The sequence below is a fragment of the Biomphalaria glabrata genome, chromosome 11 (genome assembly GCF_947242115.1).
Source record: "Biomphalaria glabrata chromosome 11, xgBioGlab47.1, whole genome shotgun sequence".
In the NCBI taxonomy this organism is placed as follows: Eukaryota; Metazoa; Mollusca; class Gastropoda; family Planorbidae; genus Biomphalaria; species Biomphalaria glabrata.
This window is the reverse complement of record NC_074721.1, coordinates 6415410-6440992: the sequence shown is the minus strand read 5'-3', so window position 1 is coordinate 6440992 and position 25583 is coordinate 6415410. Positions and strand designations below refer to the sequence as shown.

General features: G+C 37.8%; 1 protein-coding gene across 2 annotated transcripts in view; it reads left to right on the top strand.

Moving 5' to 3' along the window:
- Positions 1-2623: 2623 nt before the first annotated feature.
- LOC106068624 (uncharacterized) overlaps positions 2624-25583 on the top strand; it is a 34597-nt gene continuing 11637 nt past the window's right edge. The window contains exon 1 of one of the 2 annotated variants that reach the window (XM_056004158.1): positions 2624-2783. The gene's annotated coding sequence lies outside the window, so the exon portion shown is untranslated. Of the gene's footprint in view, positions 2784-20031; positions 20180-25583 lie in introns of those variants that run through there. The other variant, XM_013228070.2, reaches the window with a different exon arrangement.

Below are 25583 nucleotides of genomic sequence, written 5' to 3'. Positions count from 1 at the left end.
TGTTCATAAATTGTTAACCCTAAGACGCGTGTGGTAGTGTTGTAATTCCATTTTATACGCACACTTGTAAAAAAAAAGCTCAGCATTTTAAGGGTTAATAAATAAAGTCCTTCAAGGATTATACATTGGTTTCACAGAGAGATGTGTAGATCTTATGGATGGCCAAACAACCAGAGATACAGATGAATATCAGAATGGTTTGCACCTCTGCCCGAGGAGGCAAGAACCACAAGTTCCAATTTAGGGCATTCCGTTATTTTTAATGCCTTTAAAAAATCAATTACGGTAAAATCCAACAGATATCTCTTTCTTTCTTCCCCTCCAATGTTCCCAAATGGTCCAGATAAGTGATAAGATCATAGCGTATGGAGACAAATCATTAGGGTATCTGCCTATGGCAGTTGCAATCCACAGAGCTACACCCTGCTGTCAGATAATTGGACGCCGCTGATCTCAAACTGTATCGGATACCTGCCCTGCCTTTTCCTTGGACACATCAGCGCCATAATTGCGCGCGCACACACACGCACACATATTTATACATCCATACACACACACACATATATATATATATATATATATACACATCAGAGAGAGAGAGAGAGAGACGAGAGTGATTCTAATGATTTATGATGTCGATGGAGTCGTTTTCCAATAAGAACAAAATACAAAGCTGATTAAATGGAACCTGAAACTAATGAAACTAAGACTCTAAGAACGTATGACAAATCATTTGTGTAATAGGTTTCGATTTATCATGTAACTCGGTGTTTACCAAACTTTTCCCTTAACGGAACACTTCGCTCATTCTGAGAATTTAGCGAAACACTTTGCTATTTTTTTTTTAGAGAGATTAATTCACATGGTGGCCTACTGGTCAATTATTCAACTAGTTTTTTGGAACACGTATTCAGGCCTCGTGGATATAACTCATATAACTTATTAAAGAAGTATATAAGCAAAATGAAAACAAGCAAGATAAGTCTGGCATTTCTACTTTTAAAGGGCCCCCGAAAGGGGAAAAGACGCTTTTAGTTTTGTGTGGCCTGTCTGTCCGTCCACCCGTCCCGTTTATATCTCAGAAACTAGAAGAGAAAAAGCAAATGGTTATCATATTTTAGATCATTTAAAGTTCTGATGTAACGGCTACTTTTTTCTTTTAGGAAAATGAACCATCTAATTTTTTTAAATTATATATGCATGCATATTTTTCAAAAAAATTACACCACTGTTCAATGAAAAACTTCAAGGGAGGAAACTTTTTTTAAAAGGTCATGGACTTCTTCATTAAAAACTCAAGCTTCATTCATAGATTCGCGCATTTGTACAAAAAATTTGCATATAAGGTCACAACGGTAAAAGTGTCGTTGGTTCATTACAAAATATATTTTCCATTTATTAACAAACTCATTGAATAGAATACTGATTCAAATGTTGTTTTTTAAAAAAAGAATTTGATACGAACTTCGTTTTAGTTATAAGTTTCAAAAATAACGAATTACTTTTATAGAGCGCAGTTTTGACATATCCTCATTATATATTCAACACTTAACATTCTAAATAAGACTAAATAAAGCTCAGATCTAGATATATTTATAATAAATGTATTAATAATTTGAACAAAATTTTAATTATTAAGGCAATAACTTATCTTCTGACAGCTTAGGGGTGCAGATTTATTTATTATGAAACCAATAGTATCACATTAAGAAATGAATCGGATACGAACAGCATAGTACACCATTAGTAATGGCAAAGGCATTACCCGGTAACAAAAGGCCTACTATTCATGATCATAACATTAGCCTAGGTCTAGTAATTTTAAGATTAAACGTGTAAATTCATACGAGTTTTAGTCTAGATAACATAACCTTGGTTAGGCCAATAATAGAATATGCATCCTCTGTTTGGGACCTCCCAAGTCAAGAAAACATTAAGAAACTGGAACAGACACAAAATAGAGCAGTGAGATTCATAACAAACGAATATTCACATTTGCCTAGAGTAACGCCTTTAGTAAAATCACTAAATTTAGAAAGCCTTCAGGACAGAAGACGCAGTAGCAATTATACATAAAACACTTAACCATAATCTTCAAATACAAAAACAAAATTTAATAAAATACTTAGAAAGACACAAAGATAAAGGTACATTCTTCATACCATATGCTAGGACAAATTTGTACAAGTACTCCTTCTTCCCTAGGGGTATTAGAGCATGGAGTGGGTTGCCTGGGCTAGCCAGGAAAACCATTGACTTGCAGAATTAAGCCATTGGTTAATATGCATGACTGAATGCATGACGCGTAGGACGAAATCATCTTTTTTTACGTCTGTATTATATAGTAAATCAACACATAAATACAATCATTTGACCGAATCCTCAAATGTGGGGTAAAGAATTGAGCTTCCGAGCCCTGGGCTAAAATCCTAATACCAACTGGTCATTTACTGCTCTAAATGTAAAACTAATTTTAGACCGGCTGTCGGGAATTTCCGCTTTGACTTGACCACCATCATTCACTTCCTTCACATGTTATCTCCCCCTTGTAGTAGATTTGAGTGGATAGTAAAGATTATGTCCCTTAGCGGTATGCTCGGCTTGGGTCTTATGTTTGACTCTCAGGTCGTGAGGGGCAATTTGTCACAGTGACATCGGGCAGACGTTGATCAAGTAGGTCACTAGCTGTTTATATCAACAACATAGTGTGTTCGGCTTTCATGTGATTCATACTGTGGAAACTAGCGTCTTGAAGTGGCGAGGACAATATAAAACGCAGATTAGTAAGTTAGCAACAAGCGTCTCTGTAGTCTAACCTTTGTTTTTATTTACACTCTTTATCATTGATCTATCAGTCTGTCGATACCACCATCTTCTCATTTATAGTCCTCTGGGCTACTTTTACTGTCTCCATTTTTTTTAAAATATTTTATTCTAACAATGTAATTTTATTTCGTGAAACGTATAATACTACAGAGAGAGAGAGAGAGAGAGAAAGAGAGACACAGAGAGAGAGAGAGAGAGAGAGACAGAGAGAGAATTTCTTTAAAATATTTATTTATTTTTCAAATGATAACTTTCAACGTATAACCTATCGATACTAAACACTCGTTTACTATTTTAATTTAATTGAAAACATGACAACATCTTTCTGCTGTTGATCACAAGTCCTCTATGGAAACCAACCAAGAAAATATTTCTGATGGGTGTTCCGCCAAAATGTGTGTATTAACTTCTAGAAACCTGTCTATTCTTACCCTGGGTTCTATTACACACTTAGTCACAAGCTCACAACTCGGGCTCTGATTAGAATCGTTTGATATGGGTTGTTATTAATGGTATGCAGGTGAGGTTAAAATTTTCTAATTCAATGTGGTGTGAACATTTCTAATTGAAAATGATTGGGATGTGTGGCATAAAGTGCAGGATTACCGAATTTCGGCATTGACAAGTACAAATTCAGATTATATTAGCTGGACGTCTAAAGATACCACAAGATACTATTCCCACCCCCCCAAAAAAAAAAGTGATAGGACCAGAGTGCACTAAACTGACTAAACATATTGACAAAAGCAATAATGCTAATAATTAGATATTCGATATATGGATTACAAGGAACAATAGCACAAACCCTTAACTTCAACTTTCAATGAAGAAATCATTAACATTATAACTTTTTATTTTTTAAACACTTTGACATTTGTCATTGGGAAATAAGAACTCTTTTTAAAGTACAGGGTACACACTAAAAGGTCAGAGTTAAAGAAACGCTATTTGGTGAATGTGGAAAACTAGAACAAACCCAACACGGGGGTCTAAACTGGAACAACATTGACAACAAAATGTGTCTAGTGGTGTTCGAAAGGCAGAGGTGCCATATTAGAGGTATATATAAGATTGTAAAGTTCCCCTTTCAAACCTTGCGATCTATGGGGCAGATGATGTAAAGGTCATATGTTTCTTTGGCCAACAGTTAACGAGCAGAGTGTCATGTGGACAGCACAACGACCAACAGCCTTTACTTTCCCCATTAAATTCAGCCACCCATTAGAGTTGGGCGGACTCAGGGGCGCCCTAAAAATCCAGAATTTCAAAATGAAATTCTTCACTGAGTTTCGATCCCCAGGACCCAAGGTTCGGAAGCCAAGCGCTCTAACCAATCAGCCCCCCCCCCCCCCCCCGAGGCAGACAGACATAACAGATAAATAATTTGGTGATGTATCTAGGTCAGACATTGTTGTGCTATTAATTCAGTTTTTTAAATCACTGCTAATGAAGAAATCACGAAACAATGTATATATAACAATAAAGATGAGTATTGTTTTATTGCACCTCAATAACATGTGAGAATGTAAAGATGTATTTAACTTTATAATTTATTGTTAAACATTCCATTCATCCATGCAACTATCCAACCAATCATCCATCCACCAATCCATCAGCAGCTATCTGTGCTTCCATCTATCGATCTATTTATTCATGTATTATTTTAAGGATCTATTCATTCACCAAACAATTATTTAACCATTTAACCACCGCATTAGCCATTCATCCATAGGCTCGCTTTTCAGACCTTACAGTCTATAAGGCAGTTGAAGTAAAAGTCATCTGTTTCTGTGGTCCACGGTTCAGGAGGTTGTCATGTGGTCAGCACAACGACCAAACGCCTTTACTCTACTTTTTAACTATTGTCAGATACCCATTGTAGCAGTCTTCACTAGGATTTGAACCGAGCCCCCCCCCCCCCCCCCCGGTTCAGAAGTCACTCTTTACGCTCAGCCACACCAATCAATTTAAAAATAAAATTCATGAATCATCAACTGATGTATTCATCCATCCATCCATCCATCTATTCATCCATCTTCATCCATCCATCTCTAGATCTCCATTATCCATCCATCCACCCATCCACCCATCCATCCATCCATCCATTCATTCATAAAACACTAACTAAATAATTATAGTAAAAATCCCATCTACCGTGTCTGAAATAATGAACCTGTGATAACGCGCTGGCCAATGAATTAGTATTTGTATAAAACACACACATAGCGTCAAAACTGAAACATCAACACACACGGAATGATTCTAGATTAAAAAATATCTTCATCGCACGCTAAATTGCTATCAGCTGTTACTCTTTATTTACACTAGCGTCTTTTAGAGGAAATGAAGCTAAAGACAGTAAGTAAAACCTTTATTGAATGTTTTTGAAGATTTTTTTTTTCCTTTTGATTAAATGTCACAAAGACATGCGATGTATTTATCTGAGCACTTTGAGTAAAGGTAAATGGCGGACTGTGTCATGTGATCAGCACCATAAAAACAACTTTTACTTTCACCATGGGAGAGAACTGGAAATATATATTGTTACAAATGACCAGTGACCGGAAGGGTTAACGTGTGACCCCGACGAGATAACACAGCAGCGGGTGTTCCCTGGAATGTACATGTATAAACAGAGACAGGATGTGACGTGTCCTTACATGTTATTCCAAAAGGTACTAGCAATGTCCAATGACAGATAGAGGTCACAACTTGCGACCCAGGCAAGATGACACTGCAGCCGATGTTTTCTGGAATCTACATGTATAAACAAAGACAGGATGTGACGTTTCCTCACGTGTTATTCCAGAGGATACTAGCCGTGTTTGTGCAACTTTGGACAAGCGATTAGGGACTCTATATAAGCCAGAGAGTTAATGTGAAAGTCGTATGGAGTCGTGAGTGAACCGTTACAGTCGATACAGACGATGTAAGACGTGTGCGGCTCTGTGGAAGAGAAATGTGTACGACTCGATGCAAGTTAACTAGGGTAGAGTTAACTGGAGTGGACTACTGTCGTTAAAGTCTATACAGTGAACTACAGTGGACTTGAGCCGTTACAGTCGATACAGTCGATGTAAGACGTGTAGGCTCTGATTCGGTAGACTTGAGTATGACTTGGTTCAGCTTTGGGAGACCTGGAGCGACACTGGGAAGTGTGTCGTTGGTCTGTTCTGTGGAATACGGCTCGAGGCAAGTTGAGAAGAGATGAATTGCAACGAAGTGAAGAGATGAATTGCAACGAAGTATAGCTAACTGTAAACTGACAGATATTGTACAGTCTTCTACGCTACGTGTCACAGTAACAAATTGTTAGAGTTTATAGTCAATAAAGTAATATGAAGCTGAAACTTTAGTCATCAAGTTCTTTACAGTGTTTTTATTTGTGTGCCATCTAATACATCTAGCCAGAAGATTCAGAAATACGTAACAATATTGACGTCAAATTTTTTTTTCACGAAGCTGAAGACGTCTACACATTAGTTGGAAATCCCCCCTCCCCCTCTCAGGGTGGTAGGGCACCTGAGAACGGCCCAACTTCTCAATAAGAAATGTTTAGCTGGGATTATGACGCTAATTAATATATCCTTGTTTTGTTTCATTTAAAATGTTTCGGATGTTTCTACAATTTTAAAGATTATTAATTCTTGCCCAAACTTCCTGCAGGACGGCTTGGGATAGTGTAGGGCAATGTTCGAACCGATGACCATCGAGACCACAGTCCAGAGCGCATGCCAAACCATCATGATGCCATACTGACACACTTGAGCCAGGGCCGGATGTAAGGGAGGACATGCGAAGCTTCTGCTACAGGGCCTCCACAAGAGAAGTGCCTCCACTATAGAGCTAAAAAAATACCCGAATTTCGACGGGTCTACAACTTAACGTTAATCTTTTCTTTTTTTCCAATTTTTACCGACAATACTTTAAATCTTACGGTTGGCAACACTGTCGTTGTTAAGATATGTCCGCTTGTAGCTTGCTCGAAATATACAAATACAGCACCGGATATACGGCAGTGAGTCAATACAGGGCCTTACACTCCAAAAACTCATAATATAATTTTTTTTTATTTTACTAAAATATGCATATTAAAAATGAGATTCAATTTATATGTAAGTAATCGTTCATGGATTATATGGCATGTTTTAAATATAAGTAGTAATAAGTTGTTATGTATTGAAACTTTCGAAAACGTCTACGGGTCTGCACTAAAATCCTACTCCTGGGCCTCTACTTGGTTAAATCCGGCCCCTGACTAGAGCTATACATTTTCATCTCCCTGCTACGATGAGTATAAATAAAAACCTTTAGTTGAATAATAATAATAATAATGTTACGTATTTCTCAATCTTCTGGCTAGATGTATTAGTTGGCACACAAATAAAAACACTGCAAAGAACTTGACTACTAAACTTTCAGTTTCATATAACTTTAATGACTATTAACTCTAACATTACTGTAACATGTAGCGTAGAAGACTGTACAATATCTGTCAGTTTACAGTTAGCTATACTTCGTTGCACTGCATCTCTTCACTTCGTTGCAATTCCTCTCTTCTCAATTTGCATCGAGCCGTATTCCACAGAATAGACCAACGACACACTTCCCAGTGTCGCTCCAGGTCTCCTAAAGCTGAACCAAGTCGCACTCAAGTCTACCGAATCAGAGCCGCACACGTCTTACATCGACTGTATCGACTGTAACGGCTCAAGTCCACTGTAGTTCGCTGTATAGACTTTAACGACAGTAGTCCACTCCAGTTAACTCTACCCTAGTTAACTTGCACTGAGTCGTACACATTTCTCTTCCACAGAGCCGCACACGTCTTACATAGACTGTATCGACTGTAACGGCTCACTCACGACTCCATACGACTGACTTTCACATTAACTCTCTGGCTTATATAGAGTCCCTAATCGCTTGTCCAAAGTTGCACAAACACGGCTAGTATTCTCTGAAATAACACGTGAGGAAACGTCACATCCTGTCTCTATTTATACACGTAGATTCCAGAAAACACTCGATGCAGTGTCATCAAGTCGGGGTCACACGTAGTGACCTTTATCTGTCACTGTTCATTAGTAACTGTCCCCCTACTTAGATCTGTTCGTCCCCTGGAACAACACGTGTGGACACGTCACATCCTGTCTTTGTTTGCACATGTAGATTCCAGGGAACACTAGTTGCTGTGTCATCTCGCCGGGGTCATACGTTGACCTCTACCTATCACTGTTCATTTGTAACACTGCCCCCTTCTTAGATCTGTTCGTCCCGAACAGATTCTACTTCATCACGATACTGATGAAATCGATCGACGATCAATTAGGAAGCTTTGGTGGTTGCCCCTTTCTTAGAGATGTTCTTTCAATCTGGCCGTTGTCCATCTTCTATCCATAGAAGAATGGGAGCGAAATCCTCATTTTTCAGCAAGTCCTCACAAATGTTTTCATCAATCTTGGTATGGAAACATCGACCTTCAGATGACGACATAAGGCACTCTTGTCGAGAAAATTCATCAGCATTCTAACGAGTTCGTGCTTCACTGGCTAAGTTTTACATTTTCAAGCATCTTTTTACAGATGGGTTAGGGCTTTTTCCAGAGCTTCTTCAGAGATGACCAGGTTCATTACAGTACAGCAATATTCACATGTTCTTCTTACAACAGCAACTGACTTTGGGTTTGTACGATGCCTGTTGGGTTGATCTTCTCGCACAGTTTTATTTGTACAGTTCTATCTCAGATGGTTACTCACTTCACAGTTCTGGCATCTTAAACTAGTTCTGTCCTTCTTGCTTCTGACTTGATTATCGTTCTTCTAAAACCTCTGTTATACTTCATCAAACCTATTCTAATGAGGAATGTTCTTAGATTATTCTTTAGTGGCTTCACACTTTCAACTGATTCGTAAGGCTTTCTTCTTTGGTCTGATGGTTCCGGACAGAATCTTTCTAACAACATGGGCTATGGAGTTTCGTTAGTGAAAGGTGGGGGTCTATCAGTGGGAGAAGTGGTGGGCTTGTTTTCTAACAACATGGGCTATGGAGTTTCATCAATGCAGGTGGGGGTCTATCAGTGGGAGAAGGGGTGTTCTTGTATCTTGATCTTGTTGGAGCCATCCACGTTGCACTCTGCATATGTCGCTTTCTCCGCCTCCTCAATTTGATATTTCTTTGGTTGCGTTGATGTCGTTGTCGTTGGCTTGCTTTCTTGTCGATCAATGCTGATGGCAGCCTCTTAGCACATAGGAAGGTATGGCATTTCATAGCTGTAGTGATCAAGACTGTTGATCTAACAAGTTGCTTCGGCATTATTCTTCGATGGGTGCTTTGCGAATGAGCTGCAAGTCCACTTGAAGGCAAGGTGTCAAACACGTCATCACCTTCATCCGAGTCTGGAGGACTCGACTGTGGGGCAGGTTGATAACATTCAACGTGCAAAGGTCCATCAACTTCAGCATCAGATTCTATTGTGTTTCCTTGACTTTGACCAGGGCTTCTCGCGCTGATCTTGACAGCTGGACAAGCTTCTGTTAAGTCCAGACCTTGCTGGTGTATTTCTTGGCATTCACAGTCTTCTTCTAAAGCTACGTACGTACAGTTCTTGTCAAACACATAGTTGCAGTAATCAAGCTTCGAGTTCCTCTCGTAGACACTGGCAGATAGAAGACAGAAGTCTTTAAGGCCCACAGCAACAGGCTTGGACGCAGACCCAACGTTGTCTTGATCTGTTTGGCTGGTTGAGGTACTCATATCAGGTTTATCTGTAGCTAAAGCTTCGGTCAAACTATAGGTCTCTTCTATTGTTTCTTCAGCGGTCTCATTCTGCTTCTCGTTGAAATAGTAACAGCTACCGTCTCTTTTCATTTCTTGTGGGCCACATTCGTTTGGTTTACTATCACAGTCACAGACAGCACAACCATCACCAGCATCCCTATCGTAATTGTCTGTATCGCCACATTCTTGGTTGGACAATTGTTCGCTGTTCATCAATGGTGTAGTTCTTTCATCTGTCGACTCAATCTGATACTGCTGAGTGTTCAGTAGCTGGTTCATCATGATTCTCGTTTGATCTTTTATTGTATCTGTTTGTTCTTCTATCTTGTTGGGCGTGGTAGCTATTTGTTCATTCTCATTCTTGACTTTAATCAACTGGTTAAATGAAGAAAATCTGGTGTTGATTTCTGATTCTATCTCCTTAATGCTCTCTTTCACCGAGTTCATTTTGTATTGCAAAGTTCTCAGGAGCTCCATCGTATTAGGTTTGATTTCAAATTGGCAAGTGTCTGGATTCTCATCTTCCTCCAACAGGGCTTGTCTGAGACGTGCTGTTAGCGTTTCCTTATTTCCGTTAAGCTGTAGACCTCTTTCTCGAAGCTCTTGTCTAAGTTCTTTCATGTCAAGTTCATTAAAAAGTTTGATGGAACACATTCTAGCCAGAAAGATCCCACTTCTGACACCAGTTGTTACGTATTTCTCAATCTTCTGGCTAGATGTATTAGTTGGCACACAAATAAAAACACTGCAAAGAACTTGACTACTAAACTTTCAGTTTCATATAACTTTAATGACTATTAACTCTAACATTACTGTAACATGTAGCGTAGAAGACTGTACAATATCTGTCAGTTTACAGTTAGCTATACTTCGTTGCACTGCATCTCTTCACTTCGTTGCAATTCCTCTCTTCTCAATTTGCATCGAGCCGTATTCCACAGAATAGACCAACGACACACTTCCCAGTGTCGCTCCAGGTCTCCTAAAGTATAGACTTTAACGACAGTAGTCCACTCCAGTTAACTCTACCCTAGTTAACTTGCACTGAGTCGTACACATTTCTCTTCCACAGAGCCGCACACGTCTTACATAGACTGTATCGACTGTAACGGCTCACTCACGACTCCATACGACTGACTTTCACATTAACTCTCTGGCTTATATAGAGTCCCTAATCGCTTGTCCAAAGTTGCACAAACACGGCTAGTATTCTCTGAAATAACACGTGAGGAAACGTCACATCCTGTCTCTATTTATACACGTAGATTCCAGAAAACACTCGATGCAGTGTCATCAAGTCGGGGTCACACGTAGTGACCTTTATCTGTCACTGTTCATTAGTAACTGTCCCCCTACTTAGATCTGTTCGTCCCCTGGAACAACACGTGTGGACACGTCACATCCTGTCTTTGTTTGCACATGTAGATTCCAGGGAACACTAGTTGCTGTGTCATCTCGCCGGGGTCATACGTTGACCTCTACCTATCACTGTTCATTTGTAACACTGCCCCCTTCTTAGATCTGTTCGTCCCGAACAGATTCTACTTCATCACGATACTGATGAAATCGATCGACGATCAATTAGGAAGCTTTGGTGGTTGCCCCTTTCTTAGAGATGTTCTTTCAATCTGGCCGTTGTCCATCTTCTATCCATAGAAGAATGGGAGCGAAATCCTCATTTTTCAGCAAGTCCTCACAAATGTTTTCATCAATCTTGGTATGGAAACATCGACCTTCAGATGACGACATAAGGCACTCTTGTCGAGAAAATTCATCAGCATTCTAACGAGTTCGTGCTTCACTGGCTAAGTTTTACATTTTCAAGCATCTTTTTACAGATGGGTTAGGGCTTTTTCCAGAGCTTCTTCAGAGATGACCAGGTTCATTACAGTACAGCAATATTCACATGTTCTTCTTACAACAGCAACTGACTTTGGGTTTGTACGATGCCTGTTGGGTTGATCTTCTCGCACAGTTTTATTTGTACAGTTCTATCTCAGATGGTTACTCACTTCACAGTTCTGGCATCTTAAACTAGTTCTGTCCTTCTTGCTTCTGACTTGATTATCGTTCTTCTAAAACCTCTGTTATACTTCATCAAACCTATTCTAATGAGGAATGTTCTTAGATTATTCTTTAGTGGCTTCACACTTTCAACTGATTCGTAAGGCTTTCTTCTTTGGTCTGATGGTTCCGGACAGAATCTTTCTAACAACATGGGCTATGGAGTTTCGTTAGTGAAAGGTGGGGGTCTATCAGTGGGAGAAGTGGTGGGCTTGTTTTCTAACAACATGGGCTATGGAGTTTCATCAATGCAGGTGGGGGTCTATCAGTGGGAGAAGGGGTGTTCTTGTATCTTGATCTTGTTGGAGCCATCCACGTTGCACTCTGCATATGTCGCTTTCTCCGCCTCCTCAATTTGATATTTCTTTGGTTGCGTTGATGTCGTTGTCGTTGGCTTGCTTTCTTGTCGATCAATGCTGATGGCAGCCTCTTAGCACATAGGAAGGTATGGCATTTCATAGCTGTAGTGATCAAGACTGTTGATCTAACAAGTTGCTTCGGCATTATTCTTCGATGGGTGCTTTGCGAATGAGCTGCAAGTCCACTTGAAGGCAAGGTGTCAAACACGTCATCACCTTCATCCGAGTCTGGAGGACTCGACTGTGGGGCAGGTTGATAACATTCAACGTGCAAAGGTCCATCAACTTCAGCATCAGATTCTATTGTGTTTCCTTGACTTTGACCAGGGCTTCTCGCGCTGATCTTGACAGCTGGACAAGCTTCTGTTAAGTCCAGACCTTGCTGGTGTATTTCTTGGCATTCACAGTCTTCTTCTAAAGCTACGTACGTACAGTTCTTGTCAAACACATAGTTGCAGTAATCAAGCTTCGAGTTCCTCTCGTAGACACTGGCAGATAGAAGACAGAAGTCTTTAAGGCCCACAGCAACAGGCTTGGACGCAGACCCAACGTTGTCTTGATCTGTTTGGCTGGTTGAGGTACTCATATCAGGTTTATCTGTAGCTAAAGCTTCGGTCAAACTATAGGTCTCTTCTATTGTTTCTTCAGCGGTCTCATTCTGCTTCTCGTTGAAATAGTAACAGCTACCGTCTCTTTTCATTTCTTGTGGGCCACATTCGTTTGGTTTACTATCACAGTCACAGACAGCACAACCATCACCAGCATCCCTATCGTAATTGTCTGTATCGCCACATTCTTGGTTGGACAATTGTTCGCTGTTCATCAATGGTGTAGTTCTTTCATCTGTCGACTCAATCTGATACTGCTGAGTGTTCAGTAGCTGGTTCATCATGATTCTCGTTTGATCTTTTATTGTATCTGTTTGTTCTTCTATCTTGTTGGGCGTGGTAGCTATTTGTTCATTCTCATTCATGACTTTAATCAACTGGTTAAATGAAGAAAATCTGGTGTTGATTTCTGATTCTATCTCCTTAATGCTCTCTTTCACCGAGTTCATTTTGTATTGCAAAGTTCTCAGGAGCTCCATCGTATTAGGTTTGATTTCAAATTGGCAAGTGTCTGGATTCTCATCTTCCTCCAACAGGGCTTGTCTGAGACGTGCTGTTAGCGTTTCCTTATTTCCGTTAAGCTGTAGACCTCTTTCTCGAAGCTCTTGTCTAAGTTCTTTCATGTCAAGTTCATTAAAAAGTTTGATGGAACACATTCTAGCCAGAAAGATCCCACTTCTGACACCAGTTGTTACGTATTTCTCAATCTTCTGGCTAGATGTATTAGTTGGCACACAAATAAAAACACTGCAAAGAACTTGACTACTAAACTTTCAGTTTCATATAACTTTAATGACTATTAACTCTAACATTACTGTAACATGTAGCGTAGAAGACTGTACAATATCTGTCAGTTTACAGTTAGCTATACTTCGTTGCACTGCATCTCTTCACTTCGTTGCAATTCCTCTCTTCTCAATTTGCATCGAGCCGTATTCCACAGAATAGACCAACGACACACTTCCCAGTGTCGCTCCAGGTCTCCTAAAGCTGAACCAAGTCGCACTCAAGTCTACCGAATCAGAGCCGCACACGTCTTACATCGACTGTATCGACTGTAACGGCTCAAGTCCACTGTAGTTCGCTGTATAGACTTTAACGACAGTAGTCCACTCCAGTTAACTCTACCCTAGTTAACTTGCACTGAGTCGTACACATTTCTCTTCCACAGAGCCGCACACGTCTTACATAGACTGTATCGACTGTAACGGCTCACTCACGACTCCATACGACTGACTTTCACATTAACTCTCTGGCTTATATAGAGTCCCTAATCGCTTGTCCAAAGTTGCACAAACACGGCTAGTATTCTCTGAAATAACACGTGAGGAAACGTCACATCCTGTCTCTATTTATACACGTAGATTCCAGAAAACACTCGATGCAGTGTCATCAAGTCGGGGTCACACGTAGTGACCTTTATCTGTCACTGTTCATTAGTAACTGTCCCCCTACTTAGATCTGTTCGTCCCCTGGAACAACACGTGTGGACACGTCACATCCTGTCTTTGTTTGCACATGTAGATTCCAGGGAACACTAGTTGCTGTGTCATCTCGCCGGGGTCATACGTTGACCTCTACCTATCACTGTTCATTTGTAACAATAACTATACTGCAGACCTGCCACATCACCAGAACATTTCTCACTGAACACTGTTATAGAGACTGTAATGACTTTTTATTCTCTCTTACGAAGCTCGACCCTGCCACGCCAGAGAATGAATACTTCGTTTTTTCACATAATAATAATAATATAATAGTGATGATATTAAAAATAATAATAATAATTAAGAAAAAAACAAAAACAAAAAAATAGAAAAACAAATGTAAAGGGACCTCTTATTGAGCGCATTATATACACTAACAACAGAGAGATTATAGGGATACAGTAAAATAAGGAAGACGGTGCTATTGTTAAGTTTTTTAGCGGCCTCCGAAAGGGGAATAGACGCTATTAGTTTTTTGAAGTCTGTCTGTTCGTCTGTCCGTCCCGTTTAGATCTCGTAAACTATAGAAGCTATGGAAATTCCGACACAATGATATTTCAGACCATGAAAAGTTCTGATGCAACATATACTTTTTTTATTTTCTAAGAGCGAAAAATTAAATTTTTTAAATCAACTATGCAAGCAGGTTTTTTTTCACCATTTTTACAACTATTCAGTATTAATGGTAACAAACACGAGAGGCTATTAGTAAGGCATATACGCAGTTAGCATAATGTTAACACATTTATACAAACAGTTTTAGATTTTTTTGTCAAAAAAATTATGTTTATTACAATCGTATTGTTAAGTAAGTTCTTTCATACTAACTACAACGCTTACAAAAAAAAAAGTTTTTCAAGAGAAAAAAACAATTAGTATGCATATAAGTGAAACATATTTTAAAACAACAATTAATAAGTAGCTTTTCATATTATCGCGTGAACTGCAGAGCGGCACTATATTTATGGAGCACTTAACTAAAGGAAAATAAAAATAAAATTTCTTGAGGCTTTGAATAAGAGATTGACCTTTTATAAAACAATTAATCATTGAGATAATTACTTCATGACATCAGTTAGGCCAGGTTCATACCACATTCACTATTACCTATCCATTGGTCTGCTGGACCGTTGGGGCACCACACAAGATCTGATAACCTTCTTTCTCCATACTTCTCTTTCATTTGTCTTTGATAGAACTTCATTCTGATATTCTTTCTGAAAATATTGAGAACTTCCTTTTTACCTGGCTGGGTGGACCACTTTGGGGGCCGATTTTTAGTCTTTGTAACCTTGTTCATTTCTGTAGCAGTTTTAAGTTTATTGACTTAGCCTTTATTGTTTTATGAGACGTTGTTTTCTGGTAGATGGCCGATATCCAGAGACTATAGACCAAACAGTGATGATGAAAAACAACTAAAGGATAGCTGGGTCAATGAATAGAGCATTGTAGGGAGTGGCGCGCCACGTAAACAAAATGTTTTCAGTCCCTGATAAAAACACTGCATTTAAATACAAGTCTACAAAATGAGTTGTTTACATACTATAAATTCAAGTAATTTTAAAGTAAGCACCCATTTCAGGCACTCTACCCTACCCCGTCTATTTACCGCAAACTTTGGGAAACACAGCATTGTTTGTTTGTTTGTTCGTTTGCTCGGTTGCTCGTTTGTTCGTTTGCTCGTTTGTTCGCTTGTTCGTTTGTTCGTTCGCTCGTTTGTTCGTTCGTTTTGTTTGTTTGTTCGTTCGTTCGTTCGTTCGTTCATTTGTTCGTTTGTTCGCTCGTTCGTTCGTTCGTTTGTTAGTTCGTTTGTTCGTTTGTTCGTTTGTTCGTTTGTTCGTTTGTTCGTTTGTTCGTTTGTCCGTTTGTTTGTTTGTTTGTTTTTTACAGTGTTTCGGATGTTCCTTCAGGAATTGACGATAGTTTATCTTCCTAGTCCAAATCTCCCGCAGGACGACGGGGGGATGGGAAAGGTCAGGATTTGAACCCTCGACCATCGATAAATTCGAACGACAGTCCAGCGCGCAAACCGCACGATCAGGCAGCCATCCTTTAAATAAAGAGAACGTTGAATCAAAGCCGCAAAGCTTGATTTTGAAACTCATGATTGTCTTATTTATTAGTCTCTTCCAAATAGGCCTACTTGACGTGCAACTTGTTCTTTCTGAAGTTGTATTCTCCGTTCACAGGCTTTGGTTCTAAAACGTGAAAATGTCCCCGGCTTTGTTCTCTGTTGTTTGCAGCCATGGCAAAATGTCCAGCAATTATTTACTCTAGATGTATCTTTTTAAAGTCTGTTTATTGGAGAGTTTCAAAGATGGCAGAAAATTTATAAATAGCAACAATTTTGGTTTATCCGGCGTATAAAAAAAAAAAAAAAGTAAAGGACACTTTTATAAGCTTTGTTTTTTTAAAAAGTTGTACGATTATTTTTTTTTTCACTTTGTAGTAGCACAGAATCAAGATTTCTAGCTAGCATTTATGTAGCACAAAATAAACTCAAAATAAAAATGTAAAAAAATGGGTTACTAACTAGCGATAATAAAGCAGAGCTTATAGGAAGACCAACTTCTTAGTCTCACGTATTGTTTTCATGAAAAGAATTCCCTTTTAGTGTGATTTCAAACAAAAACTTCTCAGGAATGTTAAGTTTAGTTTAATAATGTTTTCAATAAATTATAGGTTTACGTAATTAGATTGCGAACTATGTAGATTGCGTCTATCATTTACACAAATAATAATTCTCTTTTCTTGTATTTATACTGGGAGGTGATGCAATTGTTATCTAGTTGTCATTCATACTTTGAAGAGTGGAATCATTTTGATTCTAGACATTATCTAATCTTTCCCTGTGTAAGAATAGCCAGTGGCTACCACTCGGCCCCTTTCTTGATCCTATGATCACCTCAAATAGAGGCAAACAGGGTTACGTTGTAGGGAAACAAAGATTTTAAATATTTTGAATTCTTACATACAAAACATTCTTGAGTAGGCCTATGTATTGTTATTTATTAATATATTATTATTTAGCATAATTGTAAAAAAATTGTATTAAAATTATAAATAGATGCAAAACTTATAAATGCAGAACCAAACATAAAGGGGGATAATTCAAACATATTAAAAGTGCGTTTCGCTGAGCAGCGTGGTAAAATTAAAAACAGTCATAGCAAAGAATGTAATATAATAATTAGAAATAAATTTAAATGTTAAATCTTAAAGTACATTTCGTCATATATGTCATCTTTTTCTCTTAAAAGGGTTCTTTTTGTGATCAATATTACTGTAACTTTTAAAGTGTTGTAATACATAAATTAATTTTATAAATATATATTATATATAAATTCCTATGATGGAATGGTTACGTAACATGATTCTTTTTAAAATAAAAATCCTAAAAAAAAAAAAAAAAAATTTTTTGATGAAAAGTAGAGTATTACGTAAGTCCATCATGTTGATATAGATTAAAACTATCCAGAAGTGCGGAATCCTTAAACACTTCTTCAAGGGTAAAAAGTGTGGAGCTTTGTATACAGGTTGGTGGAAGGATTGTTCTATTAGAAGATGCAAAATAATCATTTTAAGAATCCCTGTCTCTAGACTCTAGGGCTGACCAAAACAAGTAACTCATCTCGGCGCATTGAATGTCTTTCGAGACACAAGAAGCCATGCTTTGGTAGTAGAATGATTTAATTGAAGAGCCTTGGCAAACATTGAACTATTTTTCCAGATCGAAAAACAATTATGTGGATGCATGTGTGGTGGGTTTGGCTCAGAAGAATAAATGACGAAGACCACTTGTAAGCCGATTCGAAATCTTTTATTGTAGACCAAAGACTTGCTGCCATACAATTGTGTGCAATTTAGAACAAGGCACAAAAAGGGTTACAATTTGCAGTGGAGACGAATCAGGTCCTGTAGCATGGAGAGAATGGGCAGTGGTCCACGTTGTTTTGCCTTATTTTGTGCGGACACAGACGACATCCATAGGAAAAGGTCATGTGGCTATCGGGGCGGTCGGTGTGGCCTAAATAAATATCCACCCACTATATTTGTATTACAAGAGTTATGCTCCTTTGTCTATGTTAGTTATGTCCCTAGCATTAACCAAACAATTTACAATGATGACGTCATATGAAATATCATACTAAACGATTACAAACCTAATGTCTGTTAAAGATAATACTAGCATTCATCAATCTTATGTCACATTCTCGGACATGTTTCTGTACTGTTCGTCCATTGTCAGTCATGTTCACTTTTGTCATGGATTGAAGTTGAGGCATTTCTTGATTGATCGTGTTACTAGTAAAGTAAAGTAAAGTTCCCCTTTCAGACCTTGTGGTCTATAGGGCAGATGATGTAAAGGTCATCTGTTTCTGTGGCCTACGGTTTACGAGGGTGTCATGTGGCCAGCACAACGACCAACCGCCTTTGCTTTTCCCCAACTAACGTGAGTTACCCATTTGAGCTGGGTGGACTCAGAGGCGCCCGAAAATCCTGAAGTTAAAAATCCCAGACTTCACCAGGATTTGAACACCGGACCCCGGTTCGGTAGCCAAGCGCTTTACCGCTCAGCCACCGCGCCTGTTACTAGTGAGGCTGGGTTTTTGTTTGAAAGGTTTAAAAAAATCGAAGACCAACGCTTTTCTAAAAGGGAAGAAATCCGCACTTACAACTATATTTATCAATTAATAATTTGTTAATGTGAGAAGGAAATAAAAACGTATAATTGTGTACATGTATGACATGTGTATTACTAAATTTATGTTTGTACTTATTCCGCTCCTGAAATCGAATATTTTCTACTGGAAAGCTGGAAATCTCATGAAATCCTAATCTCAGTATGGTGGGGTAACCCTGATTATATACAAGTTATTTCCCTTATTCTATATCAAACAAAATAATTAATTACCAACAATTAATTGATCAATTGTTGTTTTTCATGTTTTCTTAAGTACATAAATTATTGGAGATCGGAGATCGCAAGAGGATGAAATAGCGTTAACAATTATTTAAGGGGACTAAACCCTACAATGAAGGATAAGTTCCCTTGTTGGTATCAAACAAAGTTATTAATAATTACCAGTAATTAATTGACTGATTAATTATTTCTTTTATTGATTCATGTCTGTCTTGTCTATGCCAATGAATAATTGCGCGAAGTCTCAACTTGATCCCAGAATGGGTGTTGGAGAGAAATAATGTGTACACACTTTTTTTTACCAGACAGACAGAGTAAATGGATATAAGATTTGTAATGAAACATTGATGTGAAAGGCATTAAAACATCCAGGGTAATGTAACAAAAATAATGTTAAAATAGGGGCGCGGTGGCTGAGTGGATAAGAGCTTGGCTTCCAAACCTGTGATCCTGTGTTGGAATCATGATGACTACGATTTTGAATTTCGGGTTTTTTAGGGCACCCATGAGTCCACCCAACTCTAATGGGCAGCTGACTTAAGTCGGAAAAAGTAAATGCCTTCGGTCGTTGTGCTGGCCACATGACACCCTGCTCGTTAACACACATTATAAACATTTGTTTTTTAAATAGCCAGTTTCTAATTGTTCTGTCTTTTTGAACATAAATAAACATGAATAGGACCAAGATGCCTGTGTAGTCACTGAATGAACTCCTTATGTTGTGTCTGTTGTATTTATGTGTATGTTTCTGTTGTGTTGTCTTTATATGAGAAAAGAGTCCTTGTAATCACAACGAATTTCCGTAAGGATCAATAAAGCAGTCTTATGTCTTATGTCTTATACTTTAACCGGAGACACACAGGGCAAGTTTGTATCTACTTTAGAGTGGAAGTCTTCCAACTTTACCTGGTGTTGATAGGAAATGACACTTCCTTCACTCCCCTGTTCGTGAATCGCCTCCCCTTTTCATACTGTCAGAGTCACATGCTTGGGTACAGTTACGTTGACAGTACAAACACTATTACTGCATGGTGAATTAGGGCTTTCTTTGTAAGATTACACATACACAGGGCTAGCTCTTGTCTGATTGTGCTGTCTCGAATACACGCCTATTAGGGCTGTTATGTTTACAGTGTAAGTTTGTTTTTTAATTAATAAATTATGTTCATTCAATTCATATAAAATTGTATTGTTTAGGTTTTTTCATTATAAATACTAAATAATCTAGAATTTAAACGAATTTAGACATTTTCTTTTACAATAAAAAAAAAATACACAATACTGCCATTGTTTAAAAAAAGTTTCATTCAATTTTACCTATACGTAAAGACAAAATACTCATTTGTAGTTTAGGCAGGAAAGGTTGGCAGTAATAGGATGACAGCATGACGCTACCCTTTTTTGAATGCTTGAAATTTTTAATAAGAACGCTTTTAAGAGTTTTAATAAATCTAAACTGTATCACATTTGTAAAGGAATAAAGTTATGTAAATTTTATATTGTTTTCCTACCTATGTTTTAATAGGAATTTTTTTTTTATAATGCTCAACTCTCTGTCTGTCCGTCTGTCTGTCTGGTACAAATTTTGAACATGTTATTTCCCCCCATTTTTCATTCTCGTATGAAGTTGATACTTTGTTCTCCAAGACAAAACGTGAATCAATCAAAACATTAACCGATAAATACATTTTATAAACTAATTAATTTATTTTGTTACATATTGTTAAAGGGAAATAATTATATTGCAGTATATAAGAGATAAAGCTGTAAATGTGGAGTGATTCCCCCTTTAGATGAGCTTTGTTTTGTTTTTTACATTTTGCTTGTTAAAATGTAAATTTTAAATTTGTGGGACCCCATTTAAGGGTGAGGCGAAGAGCGGCCGGCAATTTCTGCTCTGTAGTAAATCCAACCCTGAAAAGTCTAAATACAAAGTATACTTATATATATTCATGTTATGGTGTCCCTATGTCCTACCGTCATATCTGGGTAATAATTACATTATATCAATCATTATATTGGTTTTCATCGTGTTGCATAATATCTATAATGTGACATCTACAAATCATTTAAGAGCTTTAAGTTTTTATTAAAAATGTTTGACAGCAGCAAACACAAAAGAATCAAAGTAAAGAAAAAAAAAACACCATCACACACCCTAGCGCACACAAAAGCTAACACACACATACACACACTAACGAAAGACGCTAACACACAAGCTACTATATCCCCACAGCCATACTACCATACCCATACACACACACATGCTAAAAACCCCTCGTCTGAAATGTCAGGCCAGGCTATATATTAGACTCTTACATGGTAGAGCCTCTGTTTGAACAGTGATTCATCTCAAGCATTCTCATAGCGACATCTGCAATCAATGTTTACTAAAAAAAAAAGTAAAGTTTCCCTTACAGACCTTGTGGTCTATAGGTCATCTGTTTCTGTGGCCAACGGTTAACGAGGGTGTATGTGGCCAGCACAACGACCAACCGCCTTTATTTTTTCCCAACTAATGTCAGGTACCCATTAGAGCTGGGTGAACTCGGAGGCGCCCGAAGATCCCGAATTTAAAAATCCCAAGTCTTCACCAGGATTAAAACCCCGGACCTCGGTTCGGTAGCCAAGCGCTTTACCGCTCAGCCACCATGCCTCCCGCAATCAATGTTTACTTGAGATAATATTTTTTTCTTTATCTCTTTTCTTTGCACTTCACATTAAATTCGATCTTCAAAATATTTTCCCCAATGTAAATTGGAAATATGAATTCGATTCTTTGTAAAAAAAAGTCTTTAGTATTCTGAGCTGAATGTAGGCGCCGAAAATAAACAGATCGCCTACATGGCCATGTGCTATTCTCTTGATACTGTCGTCACTGCTGTCTCCAGTTCGAAACCTTTTTTGTCGATTGTCGTTCATGAGGTATTGTACTGGTGGTTGTGACGTCAGACCTGTGACATGGCGTTAGCTATTGGTCTCATAAACTAGAGTTTTCCAAACTGTGTTCCGCGAAACTCCAGTGTTCCGCGAGTCCCGAATAAGAGTTTTACGAATTTCTGGAATATTTAACTAGTAGGCCACCACTCTCTTTAAAAATAGCAAAATATTCAGAATGTGCGAAGTGGTCTAAACTGTCCACAGGTTGCGACGTCGCAGGTCAGTGCTGAGGTCTTACCTTTACCCCCTGGCTACCGAACACTTTGACTCTTAATCTGAGAAAAAACATTAAAGTTATTATTCACTTCTAGATCATTTGTGTTTATAGCTGTACATAAATCTCCCGATACATGAGTTCAGAAAAGAGCAAACAACTAAATCAGATAATAACCTAGAAGAAATGACAGGGGTTGTGCGTTATAACTGTCAGTGTATAAACAAAAATTGACTTATTGGCTAAGGCCTGTCCTACTATAAATAAATAAAATGCGCACTTTAACTTAGAGACAGGAGACCTAGTCACGTGACACACTCAATTATGTCTTTAAATTTCGAAAATCCTATTTTTTCGTTGTCTTTATATGCAATAAAAAACTATGTCAGTCCTAGCTGTTGTGGACCAGTGGGTTAAGGGGGTATCTGTGAGGTTTTCCGTGCTGCCTTTAGGCGCTCAGCAAACACAACTCTGCTCAAGCTGGGATTCGAACTCAAGCCCCTATGTTAGGTAGCCAATCGGCTTTGGCCTCTCTGCCACACGTAACACTATATTAATATTCAAGCTAAAAGTCAAATTTACCACCATAGACATTTTTAAGCATTTTATGATCTATAATAATATCCTTCAAATATAATTTCAAGAATCTTCTTTTCTTGTCATAAATGTCCGATATAGATATAATACCTTTTATTCCATATGCTTGAATAAGTTCATGAAAGTGTTACTTCATTAGTGACACTAAAAACGGGTTGCCTGATTCAGCTAGAAAAACCAACGTCTTACTTGAGTTTAAGTCACTGATTTATAAGTATGACTAGATTGACATATGAAATGGCAATGAGTAGGATAAGATAAGATATATTGAATTGGTCCAGTTAGGATAAAGAGATTAATTTAGTCGTTTTTCGTGAATTTATATCCTTTTAATATAAGGAGAGCGTGTAAAACGTAATTTATTTATGGTGATAATTTAAGATCACCAATAAAATCATTATTTAAAGTAAAAAGATCTCAACTATTAACACAAGAAACGTGTTTGTATGTTTATTTATAGAGAATTTATTTAGGAAAACAAAAACTTGAAATCTGAAGCTCATATGGCGACACTTGTATCAGCCATAAGTAGGTCAAGGTGTGTAATAACTTCTGCCAAGGTAGAGAGACATTTCGTTCAGTAGAGGGACCTGGGGGGGGGGGTAAGTCCTGATCTGATCGCTAGTCTTGTAGCTCGAGCGTGACCAAAAGAAAATGTGTGATCGATCGACTTGACGATCGCGATGTCGATGTCATCCTTCAATTACACACATACCAGATGAAAGGTTTACTTCAGTGCTTCTCAAACTATTCCGGGTGGCGCCCCCCTAGATGACAAAATGTTCTTTCGTCCCACTTAACAGCCGTGGGACCTAGAGGAGCGATGTTGGTTCCCACCTTGAGGTACGGGATTAAGAATGTTATGAAAAAGAAAAGAAACTTAAGATTGTAATTATAACAAAATTGTCAGACTTCATTTCTTATTTGTATTTATTTAACACTAAGTTTAAAATCATAGTTTACGTTATGATATTTCATTAAACCGAGTTTGTTATTTTTTTCCAGAAATAAGTGTTTCCTACATACTTTGTAATCGTATTGAAACTAGAAAATATTCTTCCCAGAAATAGAGTTGGAGATGCAGCAGGTTTCCCCCTCCAGTTTAGCCAGGAGGTGGGGGGGGGGACGTTGTGGTCCTTTTTAAGATCATTTTCATGTTCAAGTCATCTTTGTCTTGTCTTATCTTCATGTTCAACTCATCTTTGTCTTTTCCTCATGTTCAATTCATCTTTGTCTTGTCTTATCTTCATGTTCAACTCATCTTTGTCTATCTTCATGTTCAAGTCATCTTTGTCTTGTCTTATCTTCATGTTCAATTCATCTTTGTCTTGTCTTATCTTCATGTTCAACTCATCTTTGTCTTTTGCTCAAGTTCAATTCATCTTTGTCTTGTCTTATCTTCATGTTCAACTCATCTTTGTCTTGTCTTATCTTCATGTTCAATTCATCTTTGTCTTATCTTCATGTTCATGTCATCTTTGTCTTATCTTCATGTTCAAGTCATCTTTGTCTGGGTTTTTTAAAGATCATCTTCATGTTCAAGTCATCTTTGTCTTATCTTCATGTTCAAGTCATCTTTGTCTTGTCTTATCTTCATGTTCAACTCATCTTTGTCTATCTTCATGTTCAACTCATCTTTGTCTATCTTCATGTTCAACTCATCTTTGTCTATCTTCATGTTCAAGTCATCTTTGTCTATCTTCATGTTCAACTCATCTTTGTCTATCTTCATGTTCAACTCATCTTTGTCGTAGATTTTTTTGTGTGTTTGTTTTTCACAAAGACGGTATATATAATGAGGTGTAATGGTCTGCTGAAGAAATTCGACCGTTTTGAAACTAGACAGTTTGAGAAACGCTGTTCTACTTTCTACTTTAGCTTTGGAAAAAAAGATACAACCTTAGTAGAAGCATGTCTTAGATTTGTATGTCGAGCGGATGGCTATAAAGAGAAATGTTACTTCTGTGCTGTTTTTAGTATTAGCCCGCTCTTTCCTCTCTATTGAAATAAAGTGTATTTTAAAAACATTTTTTTTAAATCTTAGGCAAAGGTGTATAGCGGTGTCAACTTTTCTTTTTTGCTCATGAACATAAGTACATAGACAACGATCAAGGCATGCATATATTGCATATTTAACTGTCACTCTATTTTTAGTAGAGTATTAAAAAACGCTAAAACCCTTAACTTCAAACATTGGAGTTAAAGAAAACTTCGTTCATTTGTTTAGAATTGGGCATTCGGGTCCTGGGAATAACGCGTGCACATGTTTAGGTTTAGACATTTTGTTGCTAACTAGTGTTACAAGAAACCTGCTTACCCAGAAGAGGACAAAAAGTAGGACTACTATGAGGACAAAGCTTTGCAAAAGAGGACATAAGAAGAAGAAGAACTACAAAATAAACTCTAAAAACTAATCTTACACTATATTTGACAAAACATGCCAGGAAATCAGGCTTTATATCTTTGTGACAAGAGTGACAATAAGGGTGTCTACCTTTATTTTTTTATTAGAGTTAGTCCCTTTTATTACTTGATTTAAGTCCCTGTTAACTATTTACAATTGATTGCCACTCTCTCTTGAGTCTTTCAACTGACCAGTGTAGTTTGAACTGAATCTCTATAATGTTTAACTAATACTTGTGTTGTTGTACTATTGCTGTGTTACTCAAGAGCAGTGTGCCACTGTTGTGGGAAGAGTATTTCGATAATGAGCTAAGTAGACTTTATTTATTTGTTAGTACTAACCCTATTCCTAACGAACATGGCTTTTATAAATGTTTGTTGTTC